The following is an 11,065-nucleotide window of genomic DNA, read 5'->3' as shown; positions in this document are numbered from 1 at the left end:
GAGTCGGTTACAAGGAAGGAGATCTACATATCCGTATTGCCAAGCTTGCCTTCCACGCCAAGGAGAGTCCCATCCGGACACGGGACGAAGTTTTCAATCTTGTATCTTCATAGTCCAACAGTCCGGCCAAAGGATATAATCCGTGCCACGCGTACATAATTACGCATTGAAAATACCATGGGCATAGGTGGGGGGGCACGACTACTGCACGCTTCAAAACGCGGCTCAACCGCACTAGGGGCTTCCCGCCTTATTATTTTTTCTCTCTTTTAGGACTTTACTCTCTAGAAACCCCGTCCGGCAGTACGATTGCCGAACACACGATACAACAACCAAGGAGGCAGAAAGCTACTTCGCATCATGGAATTCCCAGGTGGTCTCTGATAACGAGTGAAATACCTGCTTTAAATACCATTCCTCAGCTTGCCCTTGGAGGGGACATGTCAAATAGTCCTACTTTTTGCTTATCGCACTACTTGTATCATTCTGCTTCGACGCATCTTTTTAAGTAAACAATGCATAGCACTAGACTATTACCGCATTCTCTATTCTTTTTATATATATGTTCATTCATGACATTCAGCACCCGTACACTCTGGTACGGCCAATATGCTAGGGGCTTAAGTGTACCCCATAATACGGCGTGAGAAGTCCGAACACTTTCGACAGTGCGGCACCCCGAACTTATAGCATTATATGCATCAGCTCCGAATCATGTCTTGGGTCAATAGTTGGGTTTGCCCGGCTCCCATGTTTTGGTACCTTATGTTCCGCTATATCGGCTAAGGTAGCACTGGGAGAACTACTGCGATTGTGCCCCAGATCATCTAGGCAAGCACCTCAGTAGAGAAAGCTAAAACTGACTGTCATGATAAGGCGAGAGCTGGTCGCTGTTCGAGAGGTTTCGAGTCCCTAAAGACTTATGCCGCTTTGGGCGAGGAGTTGGCTTTGTCCGGCTTAGGCGTGTATAGCGCCCCGAATTCGGCCTTCCGAATACTAGGGGCTTCGCGAAAATTTAAAATTGTAGACTTCTATGGCTAAGTGAGAGTGATAAAGCATTATAGTCCGATTGCCTTGTTCGTTGCGCTGAGCACCTCCCTCGAAGGACCCAACAATGGGAAAAAGAGTGCTCAGATTTATCCCGAACACCCTAGCACTCGTGGCATGGGGGCAGAAGCCGACGACTGGCCATCTCTCAGATTTGATAAACAGCCGCACAGAAGGTAATATTTTAAATTCAAACAAGCGTTGCATAGCGAACATGAACAAGTTTTCATAATCAAGGATCACACGAGAAAGTTCATCCAAAAATTACATCCTTCGCACACTCGTCCGCCACAAGACAGGCACCCGTCAGGACACCCTCATAATACATTTCAGGGTGGCGATGCTCCTTGCCCTGCGGCGGCCCTCCTTCACCAGCTTCTCGGCGTCCATCTTGCACTACAAAAAAAATACACTTCTGTGATGATACGTGTTTTTCACAGTAGGTCGCGTTTTTTGTCATCCATGTACATCCATGACAAATTTATGACAGAATCAAGATAGTCATACTTGTGCTGTCGTAGAAGTGTTCCATGACATTACCAAAATTATCATCACGGAAGTGTCCACTTCCATGACGATAAATCGCGCGTCACAGAAGTGTTTTCGTCAAGGGTGACCGACATGTGGCATCCACCATAACGGAACGCCGTTAAGCTATCGGGTCGGGTTTTGGATCCGATAACCTGTTAACAGCCCCGACCAATGGGAAATTTCCATGTGTAAAATTCTTATTGGCCGGACGAAACACGTGTCAGCTCGTCAGTGGGTCAGATAGGCGCCTATGATACGTCGGCACGTGGCACGGACCAACAGAGGCCCATTCCTGTGAAAAGGCCGGCCCGTTTGACTTGGTCAAAAGGTGGCGGGCCGGCCCATGTAAAGCCTGTTAATGGCATGTCCACATATAGCCCATTTACAGCCCGCTAACCCAAGGCCCGTTACGCCCTATCCGAATTAGGCCTAGTAGCGTCATCTGGGCCACCCAATATGATTCCAGCCCGTTTTCACTTCTGGCCCATGTATGGCCCATGACATCTTTCGGCCCATATGAGGCCCTATGTAACTCTTGGCCTATTAACGGCCCGTGGTGAAACTGGCCCGTAATGAACAGTGAATCACTTTACACACATTAACGGCCCGTGGTGAAACTGGCCCATAATGAATAGTGTATCACTTTATACCCATTAACGGCCCGTTATTCTGTTGGGCCGTTTCCAGCCCATGTTATCCTTTGGCCTTCTCAGAGCCCATTTATTCTTGGGCTCATTTCCAGCATTCGTTTACTTACGGCCCATTACTGTCATTTTCTGCTTGTGGGCCAAATTCAGCCCGTGGTTACAGTCGGCCCATTTGTGGTCCGTTAATACGTTGGGCCGTTTTCATAGCGCCATCAAATACGGCCTATTAACGATGGCCCGTTATGGTCGGCCCATGAACGGACGGTTCCAACTCTAGCCCATTTACGGCCATAATGCGGCCTTTTATTGGCCCATGTTTGGCCATCGATCATACTGCCCGTATAAGGCCCATTGATGATACGGCCCGTAGAAGGCCCATTGTTTCTACGGCCCGTAGAAGGCCCGTCGTTTCTACGGCCCGTAGAAGGCCCACTGTTTCTACGGCCCGTAGGAGGCCCAGTGTCACTACAGTAAATATTAGCCCATGGTTATTGTGGCCTAGTTTTAAAAAATAGGTTATTGCAGCCACTAGCAAACCGCAGAAAAAGAACTGCATTGACTAGAAGCAAACAAATAAACAAGACAACAAGGAAATAAAATAAGCAAGCAGCTTACGCTAGGCTATCACGGCTATCACACATATTACATCCACTGGGCATCAAAGTTCGCCACCAGTGCAAATAAATGTGCCGACAAAAGAATATACAAAACTGAGAGCACTTCAGAAGGCACTAGGCCTGGCCAAGTCAGCCCCCCCCCCCAAACAGCTGAAGAAGCTGAGTAGACCTCAGTTGTGTCAACGATAGATGCATCAACACTAGATTTAAGTCATGATGGTGCGCACGGCAGTCCTCTGACATCTTCATTGCATCTTTGACTTCAAGTCGGAGCTGAGCTGAAGCAAGCCTTTCCGCTTTAAGTTGGGACTGAAGAAGTCAAACTGATTGAGGCAGCGACTGCACAGAGGTTGTCTTAAACCTGCTGGTGAGTAGCTTCAACTCACTGTCTTCATCAAGACAGGACCTTGGGGTCATCTCGATGTCCTCAAGATGGTTTGGCTCACTATCTTCCCTAAAGTTCTGCCTGGCGTAAGAGATACGAGTCTGAAAGAGAAAAAAGGAGACACGTAACAGGTTTCACAATTATATAAGCAAATAAATGGATCTGTTCTGCATAAGGAACATGTTTTTACAACTACAATTTGAAACTGGTAGTTGTTGCAAACATCCAATCAGATGTAAACAGCAAAGCAAACAACAGTGGGGGAAATGATGCCTATCCAAATCTATACTAGAACAAAGTTTGAAGTCTTGAGAAGGATGAACTTACATTACATGTTAACACGGGCTGGACAAAGCCCTTCTCCATGTTGATGGAAGGATAATTCAATAAATTCCCCAAAGAAAATTCTTTATAAGCGTTGCCATTATTCTACATTTTGCAAAGAGTAAATATAGATCAAATAATATTGGAAGAAATAGAGGGTAATGAAGCTCAGGTGTAGACTGATGATACATGATCAAATAGCAATTAATTAAGTACAGCGTTACAAGGCAAAAGGGAGAGAGGTACTGACAAGAGCAATGCAGAGCCCATTATTGTTTTGAGATCGTATGATCCTTTGAGCAAGGAGATTCATCTGAAATTAATTTTCATACAAGAGAGAAGGTAAGGCACAAGCAGAAATTTAGGAGTTCAAATTTTGAATTGATATCATAGACAGTACCTGACGCTGGGCTCCCAGCAGTTCTAATAGGGGTTTGGCCACTGGAGTAGGGGTAAAGTGTGGTACAGTTGGGCCTGTGTTTTCTGTGGCTGCTGATCTATCTGATTTAATAGGTATCACTACCTTTTCCAAATACCTAGTTTGTACTCCTTGACGACCTGCACTCACCCTCTTCCTTTTGGACACCTATTATGAAAGAACAACATTTGGCTGGAAAAAGATAGTGTGACGACACATGGAATAGGTACAGAAAATGGATAGGTATGGCATATACTCATATAATATGCTTAAACTAAGCAGATGGTGTAACAAAGTAGAAGTAATGCAAGAGGTCAGAAGCAAAATATGTGCGACCAATACAACTTTGCAAAGTTAGAGCAAGCACCTTGATGGGTGAATAAGATAGGCCATCCTCCACCATGCCAAGTTTGTTAGGCAGTGGATCATTCTGCAATATTACTCTCGTGCACCCATTCTCATATTCATTTTGATAATGTTCAATATCTGACATGCATGAAAACATAAAAACAAGTGAGATTTTCTTTGTAATGCAGAAGTGATTCTAATCCAATACTGCCTCCCTGTAAACCCCTTTGTGTTATCTCTGCAATTCTTTTAAAAGATGCCATGCATGCTGTAATTTGTTGTGTGCATTAATATAATGTGGCCTACTACTCAAAATATGAGAGCTCCAAAAGTGATGATACTTCGCAGATGATAGCTTCAACATATAGTAAAGAAGAACAAGTTGACCTGACCTGACAGATTCAAAATATACTAAGGGAGAACAACTCGACCTGACCAGTTGACCGCAAGAGAAGAGTATCATCTTAAAGAAGAGCAGAAGAGCAAGCAGATTGAAGATATTACAAGTCTTTTAATACAATGTCGGTTGGCCACCCATGATGAACCAGAGCGCACAGAGAAATACTATTATTTCCGGTCTCTCCATATGTGGCTCACATGCATTTCGAAACTAAAGTAGGAACATTTAGCTAACCAATTAAACATCTCTCAGTTTTACTAATATCAGCAATAATATCATATATGAATTTATACAACTAAGCTTGTTTAGCTCGATGGGTGGAGCAGTGCTATTACGACACAAACCACGTAGGCTGATTGTGGTCATCATAAAATGGGGAAAACATAAGCATGATGAGTACAGTGTTGACCGTGGCAGTGGGATGGCAGATCTGAAGCTGCAAACTGCGCAAAGGGTAGTTAGCAACCGATGTTTGCTTTGAAATAACAACTAAGATTTGGTATGGAGAAGAAAGTACGGTCAACAAGTGACAAAGAAATGCAATTATGCTGTCTCTCTATATGTCGCGACATGCATTTGGAAACTCAAGTGGGACCTTTAGCTAACCAATTAAATGTGTCGGTTAACTAATATCAGTATCATATCACAATCATATTTGAACAACTAAGCTTTCGAATTCTGAGTGTTGTGTTGTTTAGCTTGAAGGGTGGAGTAATGCTAGTACAATAGAAAGCACCTACACAGATCATAGTAGAGTAGATAAAAGGGGAAAACCCTAAGCATCAAGAGAAAAAACAGGCAAGTGGAACTAGCTGGACCAGTGGGTGGCGCACATGCTTTTCGAAACGAAAATAGGAACATTAGGTGACCAATTAAATGTTCTCTGTTTTAGTGATATGAGCATCATATCAGATTCGTATTTCAACACGTAAGCTTTGGGTTGAGGTCTTGAGGAGCAGTGCTAGCACGACACGAAGCACCTACGATGATGGTAGTGAATATAAAGGGGGGAAACCATAAGCTTTACGAGTATAGTGCCCATACCATGGCGGATCTGAAGGTGCAAACCGGACAAAGCTACTTCGCAACCAATGTCTGCTTTCAACTAGCCACTACGATTTGGTACGGACAAGAAAAGTACAGTAAACAAATTACGATCTATTTTATGAGTGAGATCAATAACTTAAGCACATATGGAAGAGTACCACCTCTCTTGCGATGTCGTGTAGGCCTATGCTGATACGTTGAGGGTGTTGTGGGTGCAATGGTTGTCGGCGGCGGGGAAGAAGACTTTAGATGGCAGATGGCCGGGTCGGGGGATATATCCTATTGTCGTGGATGAGGCGGTCGTAGGAGCGGCAATGGCAAGGTGGACGATGGCGCCGATGAAGCGAGAGGAGGCGATAAAAGGATCCTGGTCTAGCGCCATGGATGAGAGACGTCCATCTCTTGCAGTGGATGACGGGGTAGGGGTAGCGGCTCCGGCAAGGTGGAGGATGGGGTGGCGGACGGAGGAGGCTGGTCGCAGTGCGGAGGTTGTCATGCCGCCGACAGTGTATGAATGTGGAAATGGAGGGGAGGGGGATCTCAAACTTTGGGACGCGCTTCTATGAAATGGGGGAAAGTTACGAACTTATCCCCCGTTTAAAATTTCGGACATCGCATCGGTTGGGGATAGGACGGTTATCTCACATCTCCCAAATATTTGCCGGTAACTATTTCGGGCGAGGAGAGGGTGTTTTGCCGCCCACGGTTGGCTCCCACGGTGTATGAACGGGGCTGACAGGTAGGGTGGTTGTGTCATGTCTGATGGAAGTTACACATCTGCCCCTATTTAAAATATTAGCCTACATCGATTTCGGGCGAGGAGAGGGTGTTTTGTCGCCCACGGTTGGCGCCCACGGTGTATGAACGGGGCCGACAGGTAGGGCGGTTGTGTCACGTCTGATGGAAGTTACACATCTGCCCCTATTTAAAATATAAGCCTACATCGATTTCGGACAAGGAGAGTTTGTTTTGCCGCCCACCATGTATGAATGGGGAAATGGAGGAAGAGACACATGTCTTTCGGACGAGCTTGAATCAAATGTGTTTTGTCGCCCACATTTGGCGCCCACCGTGTTTGAATGGGCTCAGAGGCCGTCATGTCACGTCTGATTGAAGTTACTAGTCTACCCCTATCGACAGCAGTGTAAATCATGTCGATAAGGATGTCAAGTGTCAGGGGTAGACAGTAATTTCCATCTCGCAAACACTTGCTTCGAGCAGCCCACAAATTATAGTGGGTGTTTAGCCGCTTCGTTCAAAACTTGGGAGAATTAGCATTCACGTTTGCCCTGGGACCTGGCAAACTAAATTCAAATCCAATTTGTATTCGATTACGAATATCCACAGATAATTATACGTTTTGTTATTTATTTCTTCAAAACCACAACAAAGATTTATTCCACCTTTATATATGATTATGATTTAGAAATGCCGTGATCTTCCAATTCAGTAGGTTGGATACACTCTGAGTCAAATAGTTATTTCATCCAATACAATATGCTCACACGACAAACAGTTCACCTTATGTCAATCATACAAGTACTGAGGATTACCTTGCCTAAAAAATTCGGATCATTACAACACATGGACAACATAGGGGGTCTTGCAACATAATCCATTCAGAGACATGACACAACATGCAAGTACAATAATCTAATGAAAATTTCAACTGGTATCTAAAGAAGAACCGGGATTATCTTGGGCTTCAGATAGCAGAAACAGCAGGACCTCCTCCGTCTTCAAATGCAACATTCTTACTTCCTCCAATTCTCGGGTTGCTTGCATAATGTGTGCCTCTAATTCCGTAATTCCAGCCTCAAGATAAATATTACCTCATTCATGGCAGCCACACCATCTCTTTCTGCCTCTAGTAGAGCCTCAAGCACTATAATATCTGTGCTCAGACTGCTCTCCGGCGGTGTTGCCTCTGAACTGCTACCATCTGGTAACATGGATGGCGCACTGCTTCCACAAATAGATTCGGGGTTGTACATTGTGTCCTAGTGTGAACGGCATCCTGAAAGGTTTCCGCTGGACATCAGTAAGAGATAGTTATCGTATGATCCAGGCAGTAAGCTTACATGGTAAACGACGGATGAATTATTGCCGAGCATGGCAAACTATATTTAAATGGTTCGAAGCAGCATCAGCCGAAAAGAAATTAAAATGGTAAGATGAAACTAGGGATGTAAGTGGCAAATAAATGAAATCCGCCAGTCCCATCTAGTTAGTTTTTGCTACCTCCCTAGTTCATTTTCCTCAAAAAAACAAAAACTCTTTTGAACTATCATACCACTAGTGGACTTTAATCGGGATTAAACCGGACCCAGTTGACATCCCTAGTTGAAAGGGAGTGTACAACCGCTATATTTAAGTTGCCAAGGCATCTAAGCAGTTGAAATAATCTGAGAAAGCACTTAATAGTGTGGCCTCATATAAACTACGAAGACAGTCTTGTGATGAAGTTGAGAGGAAAAGTTAAGGACTCAAATGAAATAGGCATGCATTTCTTTACGATAGTACAGCAGGCACTGCTGACATATTGGCCAACTCAGGTATAGCGTAACAACAAATAAGCATTCAAATCAAGCAATACAGCAAAGTAGACAACTAAACTATTTGTAATTCGGTAGGATTACACGTTGAGGGCACAAGCCAAGAAAGCAGCCCACTCGCATTACATTTCACATGTACTAAAACACACTGGCTTACCATATGTTGTTGTGAAGCCTAGCTGTTGTTGCAATGTTCTTTGAAGATATCGTCAGCATCCCGTGGTTGCAAATCTAGTCGTTGTAGTTTATTCTGCACCATCTATTTAGGTAAAATTAATTTTAATCGCATGCACTGGTCCGAATTGATCATCAATGGTTCATCTAAACTAATGAAAGAAGGGTGTGTGCATACACGACAATACTCCCTCCGATTCTTTTTACTTTGCGTATAACTTTTTCTCAGTTTTCTCGTATTAGTCTGCGTGTTGCCGATTCCTAGTGCTGGTTTCCTTTTGTGCCCCGCCCCATTCGCCTCTGCCCTAATTAATTGGAAAATTAGTCCAGAAAAATTAAACCAGTGCCCTCCTTGGTATGCGGGTCAAGAGTTATGCGTAGAGTAAATAGAATCGGAGGGAGTATATCTGCTTCCCTCTATTTTTATGCTTGTTCGAGGTGCCAGCCCCAAAAGAACAAATATTTTGCTTGATGGGGTTGGCAGCTCCATAATTAATAGAAGCAACAAATTAGTCATGCAACTTGGGAAGATCAAGAGCACACAAACAAGTAATGAACAGAGGCTCGGAGCAGTGATGTAATAGCTAGCATCAAAAAATGTAGGGTAAAACAAACAAAAAGCAGCGGAACCACATGCTAGTTTGCTGATGTGTAATTAAGCATAGAGAACATTAAGCAGTCTGATGGAACCAACAGGTGGCATCAGAACAAAAACTAAAGCATATTAACTATATGTGCACTGGTATGTAATTTAGCACATGTAACATGTTCACTGCCAGAAGTATGGCCCAACAGGTGCAAGCAGAATAACATATCTCATAAAAAACTGAATGATGCCCTGAAGAAATTCAAAGGTGTCGTGCTTATGTTAGGAAAGTGAACGTAGGCGCCGGCCGTTGGATAATAGTACCTGATTCTCGGCGGTGTATGGGTATCGTTGTCATACTTGATAGCTAAGGACCGTCGATGGTGCTCGTGTTGCGGTTGAGTTTGGGCCGGCTGTCGCCGTCGCTGAAGCGGCTCCGGTGCTACGGTTGCGGCGCCTGTCGACATACAAGAAAGCTCATCTGTGGTAAGTGAATAGTTGCACGATAAAGAGAAAAACCGAAGGAGTACAAATCGAAATAACCTGATGAGGCTGCGGCATCGGTAAAGCAGGGCCGGTGGAGTTGAATATGGCGTCCGTGGAGCGGGTCCGGTGCAGTGGACGAAGGCTTCAGCGGGCGCGTTGTACAGTGCTTTCGGTGAGGCGGATCTGTTGCGGCGGACGAGGGCTTGTATGAAGGGCCAGCGAAGGGGCAGATGAGGGAGTCAGTGAAGGGCCTACGCTGTGGTGGACGAGGGTGCCGGTTAAGTAGATCCGGTGCGGTGGACCATGATGGCGGTCAAGGAGATCTGGAGCGGTGGACAAGCCAGTCGCTGAAGCAGCTCCGGTGAAGTGGTGAGTTGGCAGTTGGGGGTTCCAAGGTGCAGAAGGTAGATCCGGCGGGGTGTGAGGTCCACCGCTGCGGTGGAGGACTAGATTCGGCGGCTTGCCGTGGTTGGGGGTCGAGGAGGGGAAGGGGAGGGGCTCTGGGGAAGAATGTTGGGGGCAAAGAGGGGAAAACAATGGAGTTACCAAAGCAGCCCTTTTCCATTCATGTGGCAGGGGTAAAACAGGAATATCGCAGGGCTAAACTTTCGGGCCTGTGATATTTCGATGTGAGCAGGAAGTTTGAAAGCTTCTGGCGCCTAAAATTATAAGTATTCTTCTCTCGTACGGCCGACTATGATATCATGGCCAACAATTTGTTTGTTTGGCACGCAAAAAAATGTGCAAGTTTTGAAAATCAATGTCTCCAACTCGAAACTTAGATTGTCCATTCAATTCAAATATGGATCATTGAGCTACTACAAGCAAATACCATCATACGGTCCAATTCAAATGAAATTCCAAATGTGTTTATCCTAAATATGATGACTGTCAGTGTCAAAACCGGTGGATCTCGGGTAGGGGGTCCCGAACTGTGCGTCTAGGCCGGATGGTAACAGGAGGCAGGGGACACGACGTTTTACCCAAGTTCGGGCCCTCTTGATGGAGGTAAAACCCTGTGTCCTGCTTGATTAATATTGATGATATGGGCAGTACAAGAGTAGATCTACCACGAGATCAGAGAGGCTAAACCCTAGAAGCTATCCTATGGTATGATTGTATATTGTGATTGTTGTCCTACGGACTAAAACCCTTCGGTTTATATAGACACCGGAGAGGGTTTGGGTTACACAAGGTCAGTTACAAAGCAGGAGATATCCATATCCGTATTGCCTAGCTTGCCTTCCACGCCAAGTAGAGTCCCATCCGGACACGAGACGAAGTCTTCAATCTTGTATCTTCATAGTCCAACAGTCCAGCCAATGGAGAGAGTCCAGCTGTTCGGAGACACCCTAATCCAGGACTCCCTCAGTAGCCCCTGAACCATGCTTCAATGACGATGAGTCCGGCGTGCAGTATTGTCTTCGGCATTGCAAGGCGGGTTCCTTCTCCGAATACATCACAGAAGAATTTGAATACGAGGATAGTGTCCGACCCTGC

The sequence above is a fragment of the Triticum urartu genome, chromosome 7 (assembly GCF_003073215.2).
Source record: "Triticum urartu cultivar G1812 chromosome 7, Tu2.1, whole genome shotgun sequence".
Taxonomy (NCBI): Eukaryota; Viridiplantae; Streptophyta; class Magnoliopsida; order Poales; family Poaceae; genus Triticum; species Triticum urartu.
Note: the sequence above shows the minus strand (reverse complement) of the source record.